Source organism: Odocoileus virginianus, chromosome 1, assembly GCF_023699985.2.
Source record: "Odocoileus virginianus isolate 20LAN1187 ecotype Illinois chromosome 1, Ovbor_1.2, whole genome shotgun sequence".
Taxonomy (NCBI): domain Eukaryota; kingdom Metazoa; phylum Chordata; class Mammalia; order Artiodactyla; family Cervidae; genus Odocoileus; species Odocoileus virginianus.
Window position 1 is genome coordinate 6244870 of NC_069674.1, and position 23425 is coordinate 6268294.

A 23425-nucleotide genomic window follows, 5' to 3' on the forward strand; every position below is an offset into this window, starting at 1 on the left:
TCAGTCATATCCGACTCTCAGTGACCCCATGGACTGCAGCCTACCAGGCTCCTCCATCCATGGGATTCTCCAGGCAAGAGTACTGGGAAAAGGGATAAATTAGGAGTATAGGGTTTATGGATACATACCACTATATATTCCTTGTGGCTCATCAGGTAAAGAATCTGCCTGCAGTGTGCAAGACCTGGGTTTGATCCCTGGGTTAGGAACATCCCCTGGAGAAGGGAAAGGTTACCCACTCCAGTGTTCTGGCCTGGAGAATTCCATGGACTACAGAAGAACTGTACAAAAAAGATCTTCACGACCCAGATAATCACGATGGCGTGATCACTCACCTAGAGCCAGATATCCTGGACTGTGAAGTCAAGTGGGCCTTAGGAAGCATCACTACAAACAAAGCTACTGGAGGTGATGGAATTCCAGTTGAGCGATTTCAAATCCTAAAAGATGATGCTGTTAAAGTGCTGCACTCAATATGCCAGCAAATTTGGAAAACTCAGCAGTGGCCACAGGACTGGAAAAGGTCAGTTTTCATTCCAATCCCAAAGAAAGGCAATGCCAAAGAATGCTCAAGCTACTGCACAATTGCACCCATCTCACATTCTAGCAAAGTAATGCTTAAAATTCTCCAAGCCAGGCTTCAGCAATTTGTGAACCATGAACTTCTAGATGCTCAAGCTGGTTTTAGAAAAAGCAGAGGAACCAGAGATCAAGTTGCCAACATCTGCTGGATCATCAAAAAAGCAAGAGAGTTCCAGAAAAACATCTCTTTCTGCTTTATTGACTATGCCAAAGCCTTTGTCTGGGTGGATCACAATAAACTGTGGAAAGAGATGGGAATACCAGACCACCTGACCAGCCTCTTGAGAAACCTGTATGCAGGTCAGGAAGCAACAGTTAGAACTGGACATGGAACAACAGACTGGTTCCAAATAGGAAAAGGAGTATGTCAAGGCTGTATATTATCACCCTGCTTATTTAGCTTATATGCAGAGTACATCATGAGAAATGCTGGGCTGGATGAAGCATAAGTTGGAATCAAGATTTCTGGGAGAAATATCAATAACCTCAGATATGCAGATGACACCACCCTTACGGCAGAAAGTGAAGAAGAACTAAAGAGTCTCTTGATGAAGGTGAAAGAGGAGAGTGAAAAAGTTGTTTTAAAGCTCAACATTCAGAAAACTAAGATCATGGCATCTGGTCCCATCACTTCATGGCAAATAGATAGGGAAACAGTGGAAATAGTGTCAGACTTTATTTTTCTGGGCTCCAAAATCATTGCAGATGGTGATTGCAGCCATGAAATTAAAATACGCTTACTCCTTGGAAGGAAAGTTATGACCAATCTAGAGAACATATTAAAAAGCAGAGACATTAGTTTGCCAACTAATGTCCATCTAGTCAAGGCTATTGTTTTTCCGGTGGTCATGTATGGGTGTGAGAATTGGACTATAAAGAAAGCTGAGGAGGAAGATCTAAGATGGTGGAGGAATAGGATGGGGAGACCACTTCCTCCCCCACAAATTCATCGAAAGATCATTTGAATGCTGAGCAAACTCCACAAAACAACTTCTGATTGCTAGCAGAGGACATCAGACACCCAGAAAAGCAGCCCATTGTCTTCAAAAGGAGGTGGGACAAAATGTAAAAGATAAAAAGAGAGACAATAGAGTTAGGGAAGGGAGTCTTAATAGAGGAAGTTTCCAAACATCAGGAAACCCTCTCACCGGTGGGTCTGGGGGAAGTTTTCAAATCTTGGAGGGCAACCTAACTGGGAGGAAAAATAAATAAAACCTGCAGATTACATGCCTAAAAGCAACTCCCAGCAGAAAAGTACCCCAGACGCTTGCATCTGCCACCAGCAAGTGGGGGCAGAATGGCGAGGAGCAGGCGGCACTGCTTAGGGTAAGCACCGGGCCTGAAAGCCCTGAGGGCAGTCGGAAGGAGCTGACAGGAGATAGCAATTTAAACTGTGGGATAGCAAGAGAGAGAGAATTAACCTGGGAAAAGCCCTAAACTTAGGCACTACCTGTCCATTCCCAGAACAAAGGACTGAACGAATACCAGAGAAGAGCTACCCGACTGAGGACTGGCCCATCCCCCACCGGAGGCAGGAGGCGGGGGGAAGGGAAAGGGGCAAACTCGGCCCCAGAGATGGCACCCCTTACCGAACTGCAAACAGACCTCCAGTCTCTAACCAAAGACTTCCTGAGATTCTGGATGGTTGACATCCACCAGGAGCGTCACAGCCAGAAATCAGCTTCCCAAAAGGGACACAGGTGCACCCAACCAGCGCACCCAGAAACTGAGGCTGGGACCGTGGAGGGGAGAAGGCTCACTAAACAGGAGGATAGTGCGCTTGTCAAGCTCCTGGCTGCCTGAGCTGCTCCGACCAGGGAAGGCACAAAACACAGGCCCAACCGAGTCTGTGGTTTTGTGGAGTACCCAAAAACCTGAACCTGAGTGGCTTAGGCCTGGGAAGTGCACGCAAAGCAGGGCCTGCTCCCTGGAGAGCAGCCCGGAGCCTGATCAGTGTAGACGGGGGAAGCACACGGGCCGTGAGCGGGGGCAAACCCAGTGTGGCCGGAACACAGCGAGTGCTCCCCACACACCCCAGTGATATTTGTCTGCAGTGCCCTCCCTCCCCGCAGTGCGACTTAACAAGCGAACCTAAACAAGAGACCACCTCCAACCACTGGTGTCAGGGTGGAAATTAGACACTGAAGAGACCTGCAAACAGAAGCCAAATAACAAAGGGAACCCCTTCAGAAGTGACCAGTGCAACAGATTAAAATCCCTGTAGTTAACACCGACCACATTGGAAGGGGCCTATAGATATCGAGAAGTGTAAGCTGAAACAAGGAGCTATCTGAAACTGAATGGATCCCACACTACCCACAACAGCTCCAGAGAAATTCCTAGATATATTTTTACTATCATTATTATTATTTTTTAATTTAAAAAGTTTTTTCCTCTTTCTTTTTTTTTCTTTTTTTTTCTTTTAAAGTCCTCTATTGCTCCTCTATTACTCCTTAATTTTCATTTTTAGAACACACTATAACCTGTACCAAAAAAAAGGTCCCTATTTTTAAAGCAAACTTCATATTTATTTCTTAAATTTTTTGTGGTTTTGTTGTTTTTTAACATTGTATTTTTAAGAGTCTATCTTCTACTCTAGATTTTTAATCTTTGTTTTTCAGTATTTGATATCAATTTTGGACATTTAAGAATCCACCCTTCATTACCCATTTTTACTCAGGAGTGTGATTACTGGTTTGATTACTCTCTCCCCCTTTTGACTCTCCTTTCTCTCCCCCAGGTCACCTCTGTTTCCTCCCTCCCTCTTCTCTTCTCAACCCAATTCTGTGAATCTCTGTGGGTGCTCTGGGCTGCAGAGAACACTTAGGGAACAGAGTACAACCTACATCTGTCTCTCTTCTCTTGAATCCCCCTTTTTCTCCTCCTGCTCATCTCTATCTCGTTCCTCCCTCTCCTCTTCTTCATGTAACTCTGTGAACCTCTCTGGGTGCCCCCTCACTGTGGAGAATCCTTTCACCATTAACCTAGAAGTTTTATTATCAGTGCTGTATGGAGGGAGAAGTCTTGAGATTACTGAAAGAATAAGACTGAAATCCAGAGGCAAGAGGCTTAAGCCCAAAACCTGAGGACACAAGAGAACTCCTGACTACAGGGAACATTAAATAATAAGAGATCATCCAAAAGCCTCCATACCTAAACCAAAACCAACCACCACCCAAGAGCCAGTAAGTTCCAGAGCAAGACATACCACACAAATTCTCCAGCAACACAGGGACATAGCCCTGAGCATCAATATACAGGCTGCCCAAAGTCACACCAAACCCATAGACCCACCTCAAAACTCACTACTAGACACTCCATTGCACTCCAGAGACAAGAAATCCAGCTCCACCCACCAGAATACCAACGCAAGCTTCCCTAACCAGCAAACCTCCACAAGCCAAACATCCAGCCCCACCCACTGGGAGAAACCTCCACAATAAAAAGGAACCACAGACTACCAGAATACAGAAAGGCCACCCCAAACCCAGCAATCTAAATAAGATGAAAAGGCAGAGAAATACCCAACAGGTAAAGGAACATGAAAAATGCCCACCAAGCCAAACAAAAGAGGAGGCGATAGGGAATCTACCTGAAAAAGAATTTGCAATAATGATAATAAAATGATCCAAACTCTTGAAAACAAAATAGAGTTACAGATAAAAAACCTGGAGACAAGGATTGAGAAGATGCAAGAAATGTTTAACAAGGACCTAGAAGAAAAAAAAGTCAATTAAAAATGAATAATGCAATAAATGAGATCAAAAGCACTCTGGAGGGAACCAACAGTAGAATAAAGGAGGCAGAAGATAGGATAAGTGAGCTAGAAGATAAAATGGTGGAAATAAATGAAGCAGAGAGGAAAAAAGAAAAAAGAATTAAAAGAAATGAGGGCAACCTCAGGGACCTCTGAGACAATGTGAAACGCCCCAACATTCGAATCATAGGAGTCCCAGAAGAAGACAAAAAGAAAGGCCATGAGAAAATACTTGAGGAGATAATAGATGAAAACTTCCCCAAAATGGGGAAGGAAATAGTGACACAAGTCCAAGAAACACTGAGAGTCCCAAACAGGATAAACCCAAGGCAAAACACCCCAAGACACATATTAGTCAAATTAACAAAGATCAAACACAAAGAACAAATATTAAAAGCAGCAAGGGAGAAACAACAAATAACACACAAGGGGATTCCCATAAGGATAACAACTGATCTTTCAATAGAAACTCTTTAGGCCAGAAGGGAATGGCAGGACATACTTAAAGTAATGAAAGAGAATAACCTACAACCCAGATTACTGTACCCAGCAAGGATCTCATTCAGATATGAAGGGGAATTCAAAAGCTTTACAAACAAGCAAAAGTTGAGAGAATTCAGCACCACCAAACCAGCTCTTCAACAAATGCTAAAGGATCTTCTCTAGACAGGAAACACAGAAAGGTTGTATGAACGCAAACCCCAAAAAACAAAGCAAATGGCAACGGGACCATTCTTATCAATAATTACCTTAAATGTAAATGGGTTGAATGCCCCAACCAAAAGACAAAGACTGGCTGAATGGATACAAAAGCAAGACCCCTATATACACTGTCTATAAGAGACCCACCTCAAAACAAGGGACACATACAGACTGAAAGTGAAGGGCTGGAAAAAAATATTTCATGCAAACGGAGACCAAAAGAAAGCAGGAGTAACAATACTCATATCAGATAAAATAGACTTTAAAGGCTGTGAAAAGAGACAAAGAAGGACACTACATAATGATCAAAGGATCAATCCAAGAAGAAGATATAACAATTATAAATATATATGCACCCAACATAGGAGCACTGCAATATGTAAGGCAAATGCTAACAATAATGAAAGGGGAAATTAACAATAACACAATAATAGTGGGAGACTTTAATACCCCACTCACAACTATGGATAGATCAACTAAACAGAAAATTAACAAGGAAACACAAATTTTAAATGACACAATGGTCCAGCTAAACCTAATTGATATCTATAAGACATTTCACAAAAAATAATCAATTTCACCTTTTTCTCAAGTGCACACAGAACCTTCTCCAGAATGGATCACATCCTGGGCCATAAATCTAGGCTTGGTAAATTCAAAAAATTGAAATCATTCCATCATCTTTTCTGACCACAATGCAGTAAGATTAGATCTCAATTACAGGAAAAAAAACTATTAAAAATTCCAACATATGAAGGCTAAGTAATACACGCGGTAACAGCAAATCTCAGGAGAATCCCAAAAAGAAAAAAAGTGCATGCAGAATTTATTATAAGAAGGAAGAAACAAACAAATGCCTCACCCATACAACTGTAAAAGAGTTTGCTTAAGGGGAGTGTTCATGCAAACCTGGTTTCACCTCAAGAAACCCAAAAAGAGTTAAATACTTCTTTTACACTAGGAAATTTGTAAGCTAGATATAAGTGAACCCCAGGCTTATGTCAAGGATTCGCAAATGGTCTTAAAATCTAGGATGCACAAATAATGAAAGAAATTAGTGAGGCCCATACAAAAATCACAAGCTAAAATTGTTTTTTAAACAGGGATGAATTAAATTGGACACAAACTTATGCCATCTCAAAAAACAACTGTGAGATGACAATATAACAAATTAAAGACTAGAAGGGAATGCCGCGATGCCATGCAGAAAACCATCTCTTATAAATAAACTGATTAAAAGAGCTACACCAGCCTCGTTTGGCCGATAAAATCGGCAACTTCGGAAGAAATCCGCAAATTTTTAGCAACAATGTATACATTTTACCAAAAATCTAGGAAGAAATGAAAATAGAAATTTAAAAACCCATCGAAAGAATGAAATGAAACATAACAAAATCTTAGCAACAAAAGCAGGCAAGGGGGCTTCTAGCAAAACGATTACCCAAAAATAAAGAGTCAAATATATAACTCAAACTCTACCTAAAGCAATTGAGAAGGAAGAAATCAAACTCATTTATGAAGAAGACGCTTAAATAATACAAAAAACAGACAAAGAGCATACAAAAAAGAAAAACTACAGGCCATTATTGACATGATAAAATTGGACAAAAAATGCCTAACAAAAAATTCATAGGAAGAAGAACCAAATCAACAAAATTAGAAAAGATAAATGGATGATCAAGTGAGCAATACTCTGAATACAAGGATTCTTGAGACTATACAAATCAATGCAATGATAATACAACTTAAAAATGAAAGCTAGAAACATAATTTTCTAAAATAGACCAGAGAAAAGAAGTCTTACAAATCCAACAGCATTGAATCGAACTAAATCAATCTTCCAGAAACAGAAGTAGAAGGAATACTTCAACATAATTAAAAAATTTGACAAACCACACTCAACTTTCCGAAATTGTGAAAAACTTTCCAAAGTCAAACTATGAAGGGCCCACTTCACACACTAATTCAAACATCAGTATGAAGTGTTGGCACAAAAAACAATCAGGCCAATATCAGAATAAGATAAAAAATCCAGACAAAAAGTAGCAATAAAATCCAACTCATATTGAATACCATGATCATCTTTTCCCTATGCAAAACCTAAATGCAACTCATCAGAAAACTATTAACTAATTTAAAGATAATAACCATATGTTGGATATAAAATAAGCAAAAAATCTTTGCATTCAACATCATACAATGAGAAAAACTCAGAAAGAGAATAAAGGAAACATACCATTCACATAATAAAAGAATGAAAACCACAGAAGTATTACCTAATTGAAAAAAAGCATTCCTATAAGTAGAAAAACATGATAAACACTGATCAAAAGAATAAAGTTGGCCACAAACAGAGCAGAAAATAAGTAAAAGAATCAATATGGAAAATGAGTAAGTAAAAATCTATGTTTCAGATGCATGATCCCCATACAAGAAAACCAATGACTTTACAGAAATAGAAAGTAATGTTGCAGGATATAAAATTAACACACAGAAATCCCTTGCATTCCTATACACTAACAATGAGAAAACAGAAAGAGAAATTAAGGAAACAATACCATTCACCACTGAAACAAAAAGAATAAAATACTTAGAAATGTATCTACCTAAAGAAACAAAAGACCTATACATAGAAAACTATGAAACACTGATGAAAGAAATCAAAGAGGACACAAATAGATGGAGAAATATACTGTGTTCATGGATTGGAAGAATCAATATTGTGAAAATGAGTATACTACCCAAAGCAATCTATAGATTCAGTGCAATCCCTATCAAGCTACCAATGGTATTCTTCACAGAACTAGAACAAATAATTTCACAATTTGTATGGAAATACAAAAAACCTCAAATAGCCAAAGTAATCTTGAGAAAGAAGAATGGAACTGGAGGAATCAACCTGCCTGACTTCAGACTCTACTACAAAGCCACAGTCATCAAGACAGTATGGTACTGGCACAAATACAGAAATATAGATCGATCAATGGAACAGAATAGAAAGCCCAGAGATAAATCCACATACCTATGGACACCTTATCTTCAACAAGGGAGGCAAGGATATACAATGGAAAAAAGACAACCTCTTTAACAAGTGGTGCTGGGAAAACTGGTCAACCACTTGTAAAAGAATGAAACTAGAACACTTTCTAACACCATACACAAAAATAAACTCAAAATGGATTAAAGATCTAAATGTAAGACCAGAAACTATAAAACTCCTAGAGGAGAACATAGGCAAAACCATTTCCGACATAAATCACAGCAGGATCCTCTATGACCCAGAATATTGGAAATAAAAACAAAAATAAATAAATGGGACCTAATTAAACTTAAAAGCTCTTGCACAGCAAAGGAAACTATAAGCAAGGTGAAAAGACAGCCTTCAGAATGGGAGAAAATAATAGCAAATGAAGCAACAGACAAAGGGTTAATCTCAAAAATATACAAGCAACTCCTGCAGCTCAATTCTAGAAAAATAAACTGACCCAATCAAAAAATGGGTCAGTCTAAAGAACGAAACAGACATGTCTTTGGAGACATGTCTCCAAAGAAGATATACAGATGGCTAACAAACACATGAAAAGATGCTCAACATCACTCATTATCAGAGAAATGCAAATGAAAACCACAATGAGGTACCATTACATGCCAGTCAGGATGGCTGCTATCCAAGTACTGATGTTGAAGCTGAAACTCCAATACATTGGCCACCTGATGTGAAGAGCTGACTCATTTGAAAAGACCCTGTTGTCAGTTTGAGTGTGATTATGCCCATCATGACAGGTCCCTGTAAAGCACTCCCCTGTCTAGAACACCCAACGGTTTCACTGAACCCTTAAAGACTTAGCATTTATTATTAGACTTAATTGAATCAGATTACCCATCACCCCCATGTGAATACAAGCCAGCAGGCGCACATGCACAGACACACACTGCTTTGGGTGATGAACAGACAAAACAAACACTGTTGTTCCTGAGAAAATGGAGATACTGTGGGAAATCAGACTGGGACCCCAAGTCACGTGCTCTTTGCTCCTGCAGATCTAGGGTGATCAATCTGCCCAGCTTGCCTGGGACAGGCCTGGCTTTAGCCAGGTCCTTCTCCCAGAAAACCCCCCAGGCCCAGGCAAAGCAGAGGGGTTGGTGGTCCTGTGAGCCACTTGCTGCCTGTGTCTGCTCTCTGCCCAAGAGGCTGGTGAATGGAAAGCGTCCAGTGTGATCTTCTCTCTGGCTTTCAGTTGGATGTAGCCAATGGGAAACAATTACATGAAGTTAGTGAAAGGGAAAAGGGTGGGTTTATGGCTCTTGGCCCCCTGAATCATCACACTTCTCAACACCTCAGCTACTATCAGGAAGCCTTTCCATCAACTGCTCTCACCAGAGCCTGGTAACCACTTCCTCCTCTCACCATTTACGCTTAGAGGAAGCCATCGCACCCCGGGTTTCCCGGTTCCAAAGTACTGTGTTATCTCTTGTTTGTTTCTCAAATCCTGCTCCCTAACCGTGTAAACACTGCCGTTATTAAATTGTCCTCACATTACCCTATTTGAAGGTGCCATCTCTTTCCTGCCGCTACCATGATGGATCCACCCTGTATTTCAGGAGGGGCAGGGCACTCTGCTTTGGAACCTCACTGGAGCATATGGGATGGAGGAGGGGCATCTCTCAAAGGCAAAGGAGATGCCATTCCGCAAAGGGCAAAGGGTGAAATCTAGGCCAATGCTACTCAAGACAGTCATTGATGGAGCGGTACTGGTGCATGAACTGATGTTTCTGGTCAATGAGGAGATAAGAAGAAAAGTAAGACGAAACATTTAGAAATTCTTACAGCAATTTCATATTTTATAAGCAAAATATAAGGGTTTTACAAAATAATCAGTCCAGTTAGGTACATTAGAAATTAAAATCTTTGAAAGCTGTTCCTTCTCAACAGACAGCTTGAGAAGCCATGATGGAAACCAAGATGTTACATATGATGTTGTGTGTAAATTTCAAAAACCTGTTCTATTGAAAAGTTGACTTAGAAGTACATGTTTTTAGACAATACAAATAAAAATCAACATGTAAAAAAAAGAAAGAAAGAAAGAAAGAAAGGAAGAAAGGAAGAAAGAAAGAAAAGACCCTGTTGCTGGGAAAGATTGAGGGCAGGAGAAGAAGGGGACGACAGAGGATGAGATGGCTGGATGGCATCACCAACTCGATGCACAAGGGTTTGGGTAGACTCCGGGAGTTGGTGATGGACAGGGAAGCCTGGCGTGCTGTGATTAATGGGGTCGCAAAGAGTTGGACACAGCTGAGTGACTGAACTGAACTGAATACAGTTCATGGGGTCGTAAAGAGTCAGACATGACTGAGTGAATTTCACTCACCACTATATATAAAATATATAAGCAACAAGGATTTACTGTATAGTAAAAAGGAACTATATTCAAAATCTTGTAATAACTATAATGGAAAAGAATCAGAAATGTATATATATGTATCTAAATAAATCACTTTGCTGCAATTATAGTAAATCGACTATACTTCAATAAATATATTTTAGAAAACAAACAATATCTAAAAGTAGAGAAACAAAAGACCAATAAAATATACTCAATAGAAAATAGGGTAAGAGATATCAATGAACAAATTCAAGAAAAAGTGTAAATATCCTTTGAATATATAAAAAGATATTAACATTTGCTCATAGAAAAATATATCAAAACATAAAAAACCATAAAATTAATTAATTAATAAAGTTATATTATGACACTATTTCTCATGTACAGGTTTGGCAAAATTCAAGTTTGTTGGCATAATCTATTGGTAAAAGGTATAGGGGAGGGACTCCCTGGTGGCCCAGTGGTTAAGAATCTGCCTTGCAATGCTGGGGATGCAGGTTCTACCCCTGGTTGAGGAACTGAGATCCCACATGCCATGGAGCAACTAAGCCCACCATAACCAGAGAGTCCATGTGTCCCAAGGGAAGATCCCACATGAGGCAACAAAGATCCCACGTGCTGCAACTAAGACCCAATGCAGGCAAATAGATAGATAACTATTTTAAAACAAAAGATTTAGGGTAGACAGGTCCTCTCCTGCATGACTATTGGGAAGGGAAAAATAGTCTAAAAGAACCAGAGGAGAAGTTAGCAAGAATTTGCAACAGTACATATGCATTTACCCTTTGATTATCAATCACAATTTTCAGACTTATCCCGGAGGTAAACCTACAAAAAAGAAAGAAAGAAAGAAAATTATGCAGAAAGCATAATGCAGAAAGCATAATATGCACCACTGTTTGAAACCTCAAAAGACCAAAAACTTATCAAATGACCATCATTAGAGAACTGATTGAATTAACTAAAGTATATTTACACAGTGAAGTACTAGCCAACTGTAAAAAGGAATGAAGTATATTTTTATATCCAGTATGGAGACATCTGTAGAATACATCATTAAGTTAAAAAAGCAAAGTGAAGAAAATAATGTACAGTTTACTAGCATTTCTCTAACAAGGAGGAATGTGACCTACATGTATAAATGTAATATATGTGTTTTCACTCATCTGTAGAAGCAATGGCAGAATAATCTGAAAACTAAACAAATAATTAGTTACTTAGATGGGGATGGGAAAAAGAGGAAGGAGGGCACAGGGATAGATGTTGGGAACTAGACTTGTTGGGATATACTTACATTTCATAGATTTGATCTTAAAGCCATATAAATAGTTTAAACAGTTATACAGTAAAAGTTATGTTTCAAAATACTAGTAAAAATCAAAGCAAAAGAAACAAACGAGCCTATATTTTGTGTTGTGAATGAACTATACAAAAAATCGTTCCAAGAGACTTGACAATGAAGTCATTTCTTTGTCCATCCCCAGTGGGATATATTTAACTTCTCCCACTACTCGCCCCCCCCAGAAAGACCCGCAAAAAATTATTTTCAGGAATCTTATTCTTGACTGTGTGTGTTTGTATAGTTTTGAACTTCATTGAAAAGGCATAAAAATGAGCAGCCCAGTAGCAATGAGCACCCTTAATGCCAGATTTCAGTCTTCAAATACCATTTACCACCAAAAAAATTAGTTGATTTACAATCAACTATACTGCAATATAAAATAGAAACTAAATTTTAAAAAAGAAAGATTAGGACCAGGTGGCCTCTATTTGCCTTGCAACTCTAAAGACCTGCCCTGGGAACGCATTTCTTCTTAAGAGAAATGTCTGGGTTATCAAGTGTACTCAATGTCTATCCCAACAACAGCTGGGTGGAAGGTGTAGTATTCAGGAAAAGATTGTCTTGTTAAACTGAGATGCATGGATATTATGTTAACAAAATCCTTACTCCCCTCCCTACCCTCCCCACTCCCGCTCTGGCAGCATCCTCTTGGTGGAGTTGCTTGCACAGCACGTGTGGTCCCTTCTCAGGCCAGAATCCACCCTCTCCAAGTCCAGGTATCCTACTGCCCCTACAGCTCTGTCTCTCTGGAGCCTCTTCTCAGCCAGGCTCACCTGCTTCTGAAGGATTTGATGAGCTGTCCGGTTTCTTCCAGAGATCTGTTTGAGCCCCTGTTTTTGCTTTAACTGCTGCACTTCTGAAACCTCGGAGCCAGGAAGCAAGGGTGGGGCTAGTGAAAACCTTTTTTTTTTTTTTTTTTAAAGAGACAGAAATATTGCCCATAAATATTTAGGTTTGCCAAGTTGGAAGCTCTTTCTCCATGTGCATGCAGTCACATCAAAATTTCCAAAAATTATACTTCTTGTTTGGGGTTATAGTAAATGACCTAAGTCTTGCCCAGAAATCCAGACACAGTGTCTGATCATCTCTCCTGGGAGCTGTGAGAGACTACCGGGCACTTCAGGAAAGAAGTAAGTTAGACACTTGACTCGCTGTTTCCTGGGGATACTGCCTGTTCTACTGTTGGGTGGAAAGTAGAACTTGTAAGTGATGAACCCGACCATTTAGTTGAAGAGATTTCCAAGCAAAGTGTGGAAGGTGCAGCCTGGTTCCTCCTTCTGCTTACAGTGAAATGCAAGAGGAAAGAGGTTGCAGTGATGCATCTAGAAGCTGAGGATTGCCAGCAGCCCCAGAAGCCCAGAAGAGGCCAGAAAGCAGCCTCCCTGAGAGCCTTCTGAGAGTACGGCTCTGCCACCATCTTGAGTTTGAACTCCCAGAAGTGGAGGTAATAAATGTCTTTCTTTTAAGCTCCATAGTGAAAGTGAAAGTTGCTCAGTCATATCCCACTCTTTGGGACCGCATGGACTATAGAGTCCATGGAATTCTCCAGGCCAGAATACTGGAGTAGGTAGCCTTTCCCTTCTCCAGGGAATCTTTCCAACCCTGGGATCGAACCCAGGTCTCCCGCACTGCAGGCAGATTCTTTACCAGCTGAGCCACCAGGGAAACCCAAGAATGCTGGAGTAGGTAGCCTATCCCTTCTCCAGTGGATCTTCCCAACCTAGGAATTGAAGTGGAGTCTCCTGCATTGCAGGTGGATTCTACCAACTGAGCTATCAGGGAAGCCCTCTCAAGTTCCATTCAGTTCAGTTCAGTTCAGTCGCTCAGTCGTGTCCGACTCTTTGCGACCCCATGGACTGCAGCATGCCAGGTCTCCCTGTGCATCACCAACTCCCGGAGTTTACTCAAACTCATGTCCACTGAGTCAGTGATGCCATCCAACCATCTCATCCTCTATTGTCCCCTTCTGTTCCTACCTTCAATCTTTCCCAGCATCAGGGTCTTTTCAAATGAGTCAGCTCTTCACATCGGGTGCCCAAAGTATTGGAGTTTCAGCTTCAACATCAGTCCTTTCAGTGAACATTCAGGACTGATTTCCTTTAGGATGGACTGGTTGGATCTCCTTGCAGTCCAAGGGGCTCTCAAGAGTCTTCTCCAACACCACAGTTGAAAAGCATCAACTCTTTGATGCTCAGCTTTCTTTATAGTCCAATTCTCACATCCATACATGACTACTAGAAAAACCATAGCCTTGACTAGATGGACTTTTGTTTGCAAAGTAATGTCTCTGCTTTTTATTATGCTTTCTAGGTTGGTCATAACTTTTTTTCCAAGGAGCAAGTGTCTTTTAATTTCATGGCTGCAGTCACCATCTTGCAGTGATGAAGGGTCATCCTTTAGCCCTGATATAGAGATAGGATCATTCTGAAGCCACTTTGTGTGATATTATAGTTGCTGTAGATTTCATATATTTAATTGATGCATGATATATCTTTTTCAACTCTGCTACATTAGCCTACGTTAACCATCAACTTCCAGATGTTCAAGCTGGATTTAGAAAAAGCAGAGGAACCAGAAATCAAATTGCCAACATCTGCTGGATCATCGAAAAAGCAAGAGAGTTCCAGAAAAACATCTCTTTCTGCTTTATTGACTATGCCAAAGCCTTTGACTCTTTGGATCACAATAAACTGTGGGAAATTCTTCAAGAGATGGGAATACCAGACCACCTGACCTGCCTCTTGAGAAACCTGTATGCAAGTCAGGAAACAACAGTTAGAACTGGATATGGAACAACAGACTGGTTCCAAATAGGAAAAGGAGTACATCAAGGCTGTATATTGTCACCCTGCTTATTTAACTTATATGCAGAGTACATCATGAGAAACGCTGGGCTGGATGAAGCACAAACTGGAATCTAGATTGCCAGGAGAAATATTAATAACCTCAGGTATGCAGATGACACAACCCTTATGTCAGAAAGTGAAGAAGAAATAAATAATGTGCATGAAGGAAAAGAGGAGAATGAATTCAAAGACTTAGACTGTGGTTTTAGATCCTGCACAGGGCGGTGGAGGGTTGGAGGGTGCTTTGTGTGTGCCATCTAACATTTCTGGGCCTCAAAAAGGATTGTAATCTCTCTTCTGCCTGGAGAATAGAGCCAGAGCCCCTGAAATCACTCCAGGCAGGTGGAGGTGGATGCTGCTTGTGGTGCTTCGGAGATGTGACCCATGGTGCTTTCAGTGTTCTGTGAGGCTGATTCTTGACATGGCCCTAGATGTTCACCACTGACCAGGCAGCTGCCCTCAGAATTTCCACCAACATTAATGACAAGCAGTAAGGCCCACAGGGTTAGCTATGCTGTGAGAAGTGGGCAGAGACTGGTAAGTGAGACTGAATTGGCTCTTTCTTGACCAAAGTCATCTACATGCACTCCAGGTGGAAAAGGAGTGGGTGCATGGTGAAATTAAGAGATAGATGTAGAGTGGAGAAAATCTTATCCTCTCTTCTCTTCAACAACAAAGGAGATTAGCTTCAGCAATTGGTAGGAAAAAGGGGAAATGGTCATTTACCCCTTACTTTTCCATCCTTCACCACAGTGTCATGAGTGTTTTCCAAGGCCAGAAAAGTCCCTTGGAGTTTAAGGGAAACTTAAGAGTTTGACTTGGAGGGCCATCCACAAGCCCTCTTCTCAGTTCTGATTATCCTTTTGTTGTTCAGTCACTCAGTCATGCCTGACTCTTTGTGACCCCATGGACTGTAGCATGCCAAGCTTCCCTATCGTTCACCAACTCCTGGAGCTTGCTCAAACTCATGTCCATTGAGTCAGTGATGCCAACCAACTACCTCATCCTCTGTTGTCCCCTTCTTCTCTGGCCCTCAGTCTTTCCTAGCATCAGGGTGTTTTCCAATAAGTCAGCTCTTTGGATCCCCGGTGATCGTTTAGGGAATCATAATGCTGCTGATAGGGTGCTGAAGCATTTCTGTTGTCTTTTTGTTATTGGTTTCTAGCCTGATAACACTGTGGGCAGACAGAAAGAATGGTTTAAGTTTGTTGAGGTTTGTTTTACAGCCCAGGATATGGTCTATCTTGGTGCACTTTCCATGCGCACTTGAAACAGGTGTGGTAGAATATTCTCTAAATATCAGTTTGATCCCGTTGCTTGATGGTGTCACTGAACTCTTCTATATCCTTGCTCATTTTCACTGTAGTTATTCTATCAATTGTGGAGAGAGAGGAGTGGGAAGTCTCTAAATGTAATTCTCTATTTGTCTATTTCTTCTTTCAGTTCTGTCAGTTTTTGCTTCACAAATTTTACATCTCTATTTTTGGGAATACATATTTAGGATTGCTTTGTCTTCTTGGTGGATTGACCTTTTTATCACTATATAATGTCTCTCTGTATCTATTAATAGTAATTTTCTATATTCTAAAGTCTATTTTGTGTGCGTGCATGCTAAATCGCTTCAGTCATGTCCAGCTCTTTGCAACCCTATGGACTGTAACCCGCCAGGCTCCTCTACCCATGGGATTCTCCAGGCAAGACTATCACAGTGGGTTGCCATGCCCTTCTCCAGGGGATTTTCTGACCCAGAGGTTGAACCCATATCTCTCATGTCTCCTGCATTGTCAAGCAGGTTCTTTACTACTAGCACCACCTGGAAAGTCTAAAGTCTATTTTATTTGACGTTAATTTAGTCATTTCTTCTTTCCACTGTATGATTAATATTTGAAGGATTGAACTTTTCCACCCTTTTATTTTCAATGTTTCTACCATATTTAAAACAATTTTCTTGTAAGAAGTATATAGTTGGAGTGTGTTTTAATATGCTCTGCCAATCTCTGCTTTTAATTGGTATATTCAAATATCTTATATTTAGTATAATTACCAAGATCTTAGGACACAAGTCTGCCATTTAATTTTATTTTTCTTTCTGTTTTCTCCATTTTTCATTTCTCTATTATCCTGTTACATTCCTGTGGGGTAGTTGGCCATTTTTAGATTGCTATTTTGACTTATGGGCTTCCTTGGTGGCTCAGTGGTATAGTACCCACACCTGCCAATGCAAGAAAAACAAGTTTAAACCCTGGGTTGGGAAGATCCCCTGGAGAAGGAAGTGGCAACCCACTACAATATTCTTGCCTGGGAAATCCCATGAACAAAGGAGCCTGGTGGTCCTACAGTCCATAGGGTTGCCAAGAATTGGACACAACTGAAGCAACTTAGCACACAGCATAACTTTTAAAATGGCAGTCCTGGGGATTGTAATATGTGTATTTAACTTATCAAAGTCCACCTATATTATTATTTTACCAGTTGGAGATAAGTATACAAACTTTACTTCCCCTCCATCCCTTTAACTTCCCCTGTTTAAAATAAAATTATCTAAAATTTCCTTCCTCTACATAAATTTAGAACCACATCAGTCTGTTTTACATTTTCTTCAACCATTAAACATAATTTAGAAAGCTCCAGAGGAAAAGGAAAGTCTATTTACCTTTTTTTTTTTTTTTTGCTTTCTTCCTTGTTGGTACTCGAAGTCTTTTACTCTTTCCTTCTGCTTCAGAACATCCCTTGGTCATTCTTTTAGTTAGATCTGCTGGTTGCAAATTCCCTTGGTTAATATTCCTTTACCTGAGAATGTACTAATTGTCCTTTCATTCTTGAAAGATGTTTTCCCTGGTTATAGATTCTGGGTTGACAGCTCTTTTCTTTAGGTTCAGTCATTTAGTTGTGTCTGACTCTTTGCGACCCCATGGATGGCAGCACGCCAGGCTTCCCTGTCCTTCACCAACTCCTGGAGCTTGCTCAAACTCATGCCCAAGAGTCGGTGATGCCATCCAAACATCTCATTTTCTGCCATCCCCTTTTCCTCTAGCCTTCAATCTTTCCCAGCATCAGGATCTTTTCCAGTGAGTCAGTTCTTCACATCAGGTGGCCAAAGTGTTGGAGTTTCAGCTTCAGCATCAGTCCTTCCAATGGATATTCAAGACTGATTTCCTCTAGGATGGACTGGTTTGATCTTCTGGCAGCCTAAGGGACTCTTGAGAGTCATCTCCAACACCACAGTTCAGACGTATCAATTGTTTGGTGCTCAGCCTTCTTTATGGTCCAACTCTCACATCCATACATAACTACTGGAAAAACCGTAGTTGACTAGATGGACCTTTGTTGGCAAAGTAATCTCTGCTTTTTAATATGCTGTCTAGGTTGGTCATAGCTTTTCTTCTATGGAACAAGCATCTTTTAATTTAATGGCTGCAGTCATCATCTGCAGTGATTTTGGAGCCCATGAAAAGAAAGTCTCTCAATGTTTCCATTGTTTCTCCATCTATTTGCCATGGAGTGATGGGACTGGATGCCGTGATCTTAGTTTCCTGAATGTTGAGTTTTAAGCCAGCTTTTTCACTTCCTCTTTCACCCTCACCGAGGGGCTCTTTAGTTCCTCTTCACTTTCTGCCATAAGGGTGGTGTCATTTGCATATCTGAGGTTACTGATATTTCTCCCAGCAATCTTGATTCCAGCTTGTGCTTCATCTAGCCCAGCATTTTGCTTGATGTACTCTGTGTACAAATTAAATAAGCAGGGTGAAAATATACAGCCTTGACGTACTCCTTTTCCAATTTGGAACCAATCTGTTGTTCCACATCCGGTTCTAACTGCTGCTTCTGACTGGCATACAGATTTCTCAGGAGACAGGTAAGGTGATCTGGTATTCCCATCTCTTGAAGAATTTTCCATGGTTTGTTGTGATCTACACAGTCAAAGGCTCTGGTGTAATCAGTAAAGCAGAAGTAGATGTTTTTCTGGAATTCTCTTGCTTTTCCCATGGCCCAATGGATGTAGGCAATTTGATCTCTGGTTCCTCTGCCTTTTCTAAATCCAGCTTGAACATCTTGAAGTTCACAGTTCATGTACTGCTGAAGCCTGGCTTGGAGAATTTTGAACATTACTAGCGTGTGAGATGAGTGTAATTGTGCAGTAGTTGGAACATTCTTTGTCATTGCCCTTCTTTGGGATGGAAGGAATACTGACATTTTCTAGTCCTGTGGCCACTGATGAGTCTTCCAAATTTGCTGGCATATTGAGTGCAGCACTTTCACAGCATCATCTTTTAGAATTTGAAATAGCTCGGTTGGAATTCTATCACCTCCATTAGCTTTGTTCAGAGTGATGCTTCCTAAGGCCCACTTGACTTCACATTCCAAGATTCTGGCTCTAGGTGAGTGATCACACCATCGTGATTATCTGGGTTGTGAAGATATTTTTTGTATAATTCCCCTGTGTATTCTTACCACGTCTTCTTGATATCTACTGTTTCTGTTAGGTCCATACCATTTCTGTCCTTTATTGTGCCCATCTTTGCATGAAATATTCCCTTGGTATCTCTAATTTTCTTGAAGAGATGTCAAGTCTTTCCCATTCTGTCTTTTCTTTCAACACTTGGAAAATATTGTGTCCCTTCCTTCTGGCCTCCACGATTTCTGATGAACAGACCAGGGATGGTCCTGAACCACCATGGAGGCAGAGCATGACATGTCCCTCAAGTATCTGCCATTTCTGTCTCCCTGTCTAAAGAATAGTAGGATCCATGCACTACCCCCCATCCCACTATGTAAGTAGAATTGGGGGTAAAAGTCTCCTGTTGTTTCTGAGTTTGTCCTTGCACATGAGCTACTTCATGATCATGGTTTACTTGAATGTCACTCAGTTCTGTAGTGAGTCTCAGATTGATTTAGTTTTGGTCTGCAACTGACCTCCAGGATCCATGTCCTCCCTAGGTGATTGCTGCCACCAGCATGACATCCTCAGAGGAGACTAATTTGGAGGCAGTCTGCATTCTCCTTTAGTGTTCTGCTGACCCACACCTATGTAAGACCTGCCATTTCATCTCCCTAAATGGCAACAAGATGTAATTGTTGTGTGCTGACCAGGGATAACTAGAGAAAATCACCACAGGGAAGACATGTTCATTTCCCAGGGCTTTCATAACAAAGTAGCACAAATGATATGGCTTATAATAACAGAAATTTACTCTCTCACAGGTATGGAGGCCAGGCCAGAAGTTCAGAATAAATGTGCTGGCAGGGCCATGCTCCTCCTGAAGGCTATTAGGAAAGCTCCTTCCTTGCCTCCTCTAGCTTCTAGTGGCCCCTGGCAGAATTATTCCAACCTCTGTTTCTGTCTTCATATGACTGTCTTTCCAATGCATGTGTCTATGTCCAATCCCCCTCTTGTAATAAGGACTAGTTGTATGGATTACAGCTCATCCCAGTGGCCTTACTTTAACAATCAAATCTACAATGACCTTATTTGCAAGTAAGATCACATACATAGTGTTAAGGCTTCAGCATCCTTTTGGGGAACACAGAGGGAAAAGGCTTAAAAAGTGGAACTGAATATAAATGTTAACAGAGTACAAGGAACTAAAACCCTGTTGAGGACACTCTAATGAGCCCATTCTTGTTTTTGGATGTTTCATGTAAATGCAATCCTATCTTCATGTGATCTTTTTCCTGGCTTCTTTCACTTAGTATAATGCTTTCAAAGCTTATTCACATTGTCACATGTAACTGTACTCCATTCCTTTTTTTTTTTTCCCTTTAAATATTTTATTTTATTATTTTTTTTCCATTTATTTTTATTAGTTGGAGGCTAATTACTTTACATCATTACAGTAGTTTTTGTCATACATTGAAATGAATTAGCAATGGATTTACATGTATTCCCCATCCCAGTCCCCCCTCCCACCTCCCTCTCCACCCGATCCCTCTGGGTCTTCCCAGTGCACCAGGCCCGAGCACTTGTCTCATGTACCCAACCTGGGCTGGTGATCTGTTTCACCCTAGATAATATACATGTTTCAATGCTGTTCTCTTGAAACATCCCACCCTCGCCTTCTCCCAGAGTCCACAAGTCTGTTCTATACATCTGAGTCTCTTTTTCTGTTTTGCATATAGGGTTATCGTTACCATCTTTCTAAAGTCCATATATATGTGTTAGTATACAGTAATGGTCTTTATCTTTCTGGCTTACTTCGCTCTGTATAATGGGCTCCAGTTTCATCCATCTCATTAGAACTGATTCAAATGAATTTTTTTTTAATGGCTGAGTAATATTCCATGGTGTATATGTACCACAGCTTCCTCATCCATTCGTCTGCTGATGGGCATCTGGGTTGCTTCCATGTCCTGGCTATTATAAACAGTGCTGCGATGAACATTGGGGTGTCCATTCCTTTTTAAAAATATATTTTTTTAAAAAAATATTTATTTATTCACTGCATCAGGTCTTAGTTGCAGCACATAAAATCTTCATTGTGTGCCCGATCTCCCTAGTTGTGGCATGCAGCCTCAGTAGTTGTGGCACACAGGCTCTCTAGTTGTGGCACATGGGCTGTGGAGCAGGAGGGCTCAGTAATTATGGAGCCCAGTCTTAGCTGTTCCATGGCATGTGAAATCTTAGTTTGAAAACTAGAGATCGTACCTGTGTCCCCTGCTTTGGAAAGTGGATTCTTAACCACTGGACCACCATGGAAGTCCCTACCCCATTCCTTTTTATGGCTAAGTAATACTCCATTATATGTATATATACATTGTGTGTGTGTGTGTGTGTGTGTATCCATTCATTAGTTGTCCATTTGAGTTGTTTTTGCTTTATTTTACTATTATGAATAATGATGCTTTACCATTCATGTAGAATTTTTGGACTGAACATGTGTTGTCAGTCCTCTTGGATATATACCTAGGAAGTGAAATTACTGAATCATATGGTAATATATGTTTAACTTTTTGAGGCAATGCCAAACTGTTTTCTACAGCAGTTGTGTCATTTTACATCCTCACCAGCCGTGGACAAGGGTTAAATTTATCCACACGCTCATCAGTATCTGTTATTTTTTCTCTTTAAGAAAAAAATGGGAATATGAAGTGGTATCTTGTTTTGATTTGCATTTCCCCAATGACAAACGATGTTTATTATTTTTTTTATGTGTTTATTGGCCATTTGTGTATCTTATTTGAAGAAACTCCTATTCAAATCTTTCACTCATTTAAAAATTGGATTATTTGTCTTCTTGTTGTAGAGTTGTAAGAGTTCATTATATATTCTGGATATGAGGTCTTTATCAGGTTGGCAAATATTTTTGCCCATTCTTTAGGCTGTCTTTTCACTTTCTAGATAGTGTTACTTAATGGGAAAATGTTTTAAATTTTGATTAAATATAACACCTGTTTTTCTCTGGTGCTTTTGATGTCATATATTAGAAACTATTGTCTAATCCATGGTCATGAAAATGTGCCCTTGTTTTCTTCTAAGATTTTTATAGTTTCAACTCTTACATTTAGGTCTTTGATCCATTTTGAGTTAATGGTTTTATATCATGCAAGATAAGCATCCAAATTTACTATTTTGCATGTGAATAGCCAGTGGTCCCAGCACTATTTGTTGTTTCTATCCATTAATCTATTACAGACATTCTTCATGGCATTCTTTATCCTCTTGTGTATATCCCACATATACAGACAGCTCTCTAGTGTTGAACTAGGCAATTGCCTGTCCTCTGGGATCCCTGGCATGTTCCTCCCCACATGCCCATCAGCTCAACCAGGGTCACTTAGGAACTTCCCAGCCTTCATTCCTTCCCAAAGCAAGAGCAAGAAACAGATGTTTCTCATTATTTGAGTCACAGATTAAAGCCATCCATTGTTCACATGGGGCAGTTTGTCATTCTATTTTCATTATTTTTTCACATTTATTTTCACCAATCACCATCCCTTTTCTCAGAGGAGTGATAATGGCAGGATAGTTCTCTGTTTACTCTAAGAGTGTATCAAAAAGTGAACAAGAAAAAAAGCAAGATCCCCTATCAGGACCTCTGCTGAGATCTGCACACAACTCCTTAAACCAAAATGACCTTTGCAGCTGAGGAAATTTCAAGCCTCAGCATTTGGCATTGATGTTCCTGTTAGTGTTTGCCATCACATTCTCGCAGGGTTTGTGGGCCTCACATATGTACTCAGTTGTTGCAGATCATTTTTCCTTTTACACGTCTCTTTAGTGATCTTAGGGCTTCCCTGGTGGCTCAGCTGGTAAAGAATCTGCCAGTAATGTGGGAGACCTGGGTTTGATCCCTGGTTGAGAGGATGCCCTGGAGAAGAGAAAGGCTACTCACTCCAGTATTGTGGCCTGGAGAATTGCATGGACTGTACAGACCATGGGGTCGCAAAGAATTGGACACAATTGAGCGACTTTCACTTAGTGATCTCAGGTCATCAGTAGCCTGAGAATCTCTGGCTGGGTAGGCAATAGGCAGAGGATACTGTAGGGGGAGCCCTGGAAATGCATAGCTGTATTAGAGATGGACTTCTGTTGGTGTGTGAAGACGGTGGTGTTGGGGACAAAGCAAATGTGAATAAAGAGATAGGGACGCACACCTAGAACTGATGATACAGGCTAACCTGGCTCACTTACCTGAACCAGACAGCTGATTCTCCCAGGCATGCATGGGACAGGGGTGACTCTCTACCCCACGATCATATCAGCAGTTCTCAGCCCACAAAGACCTATTTGCCTTTTGAGATTCACATAAAAGAAAATCTCCAATCCACTTAAATCTTTAAATTTATCCCTGAATTGAAAAGTCATATCCTTGCT

The 23425-nt window shown here is 40.5% G+C and overlaps 2 long non-coding RNA genes across 4 annotated transcripts; one reads left to right on the plus strand and one right to left on the minus strand.

Annotated features, from left to right (window-relative positions):
- Positions 1-6: 6 nt before the first annotated feature.
- Positions 7-12660, minus strand: LOC139031280 (uncharacterized). 3 transcript variants are annotated; one of them, XR_011483797.1, is made up of 4 exons: positions 12541-12660; positions 11208-11253; positions 8687-9814; positions 7-440 (listed from the first exon to the last, which is right to left on the minus strand). It is a non-coding gene; the product is annotated as an uncharacterized lncRNA (long non-coding RNA). The 3 variants fall into 3 exon arrangements; XR_011483777.1 differs by having other exon boundaries at positions 8681-9814; positions 12541-12659; XR_011483792.1 differs by lacking the exon at positions 8687-9814 and having other exon boundaries at positions 12541-12648.
- Positions 12661-12734: 74 nt separating this feature from the next.
- Positions 12735-20356, plus strand: LOC139031368 (uncharacterized). The gene is made up of 3 exons (XR_011483841.1): positions 12735-12897; positions 13055-13211; positions 14282-20356. It is a non-coding gene; the product is annotated as an uncharacterized lncRNA (long non-coding RNA).
- Positions 20357-23425: the final 3069 nt, after the last annotated feature.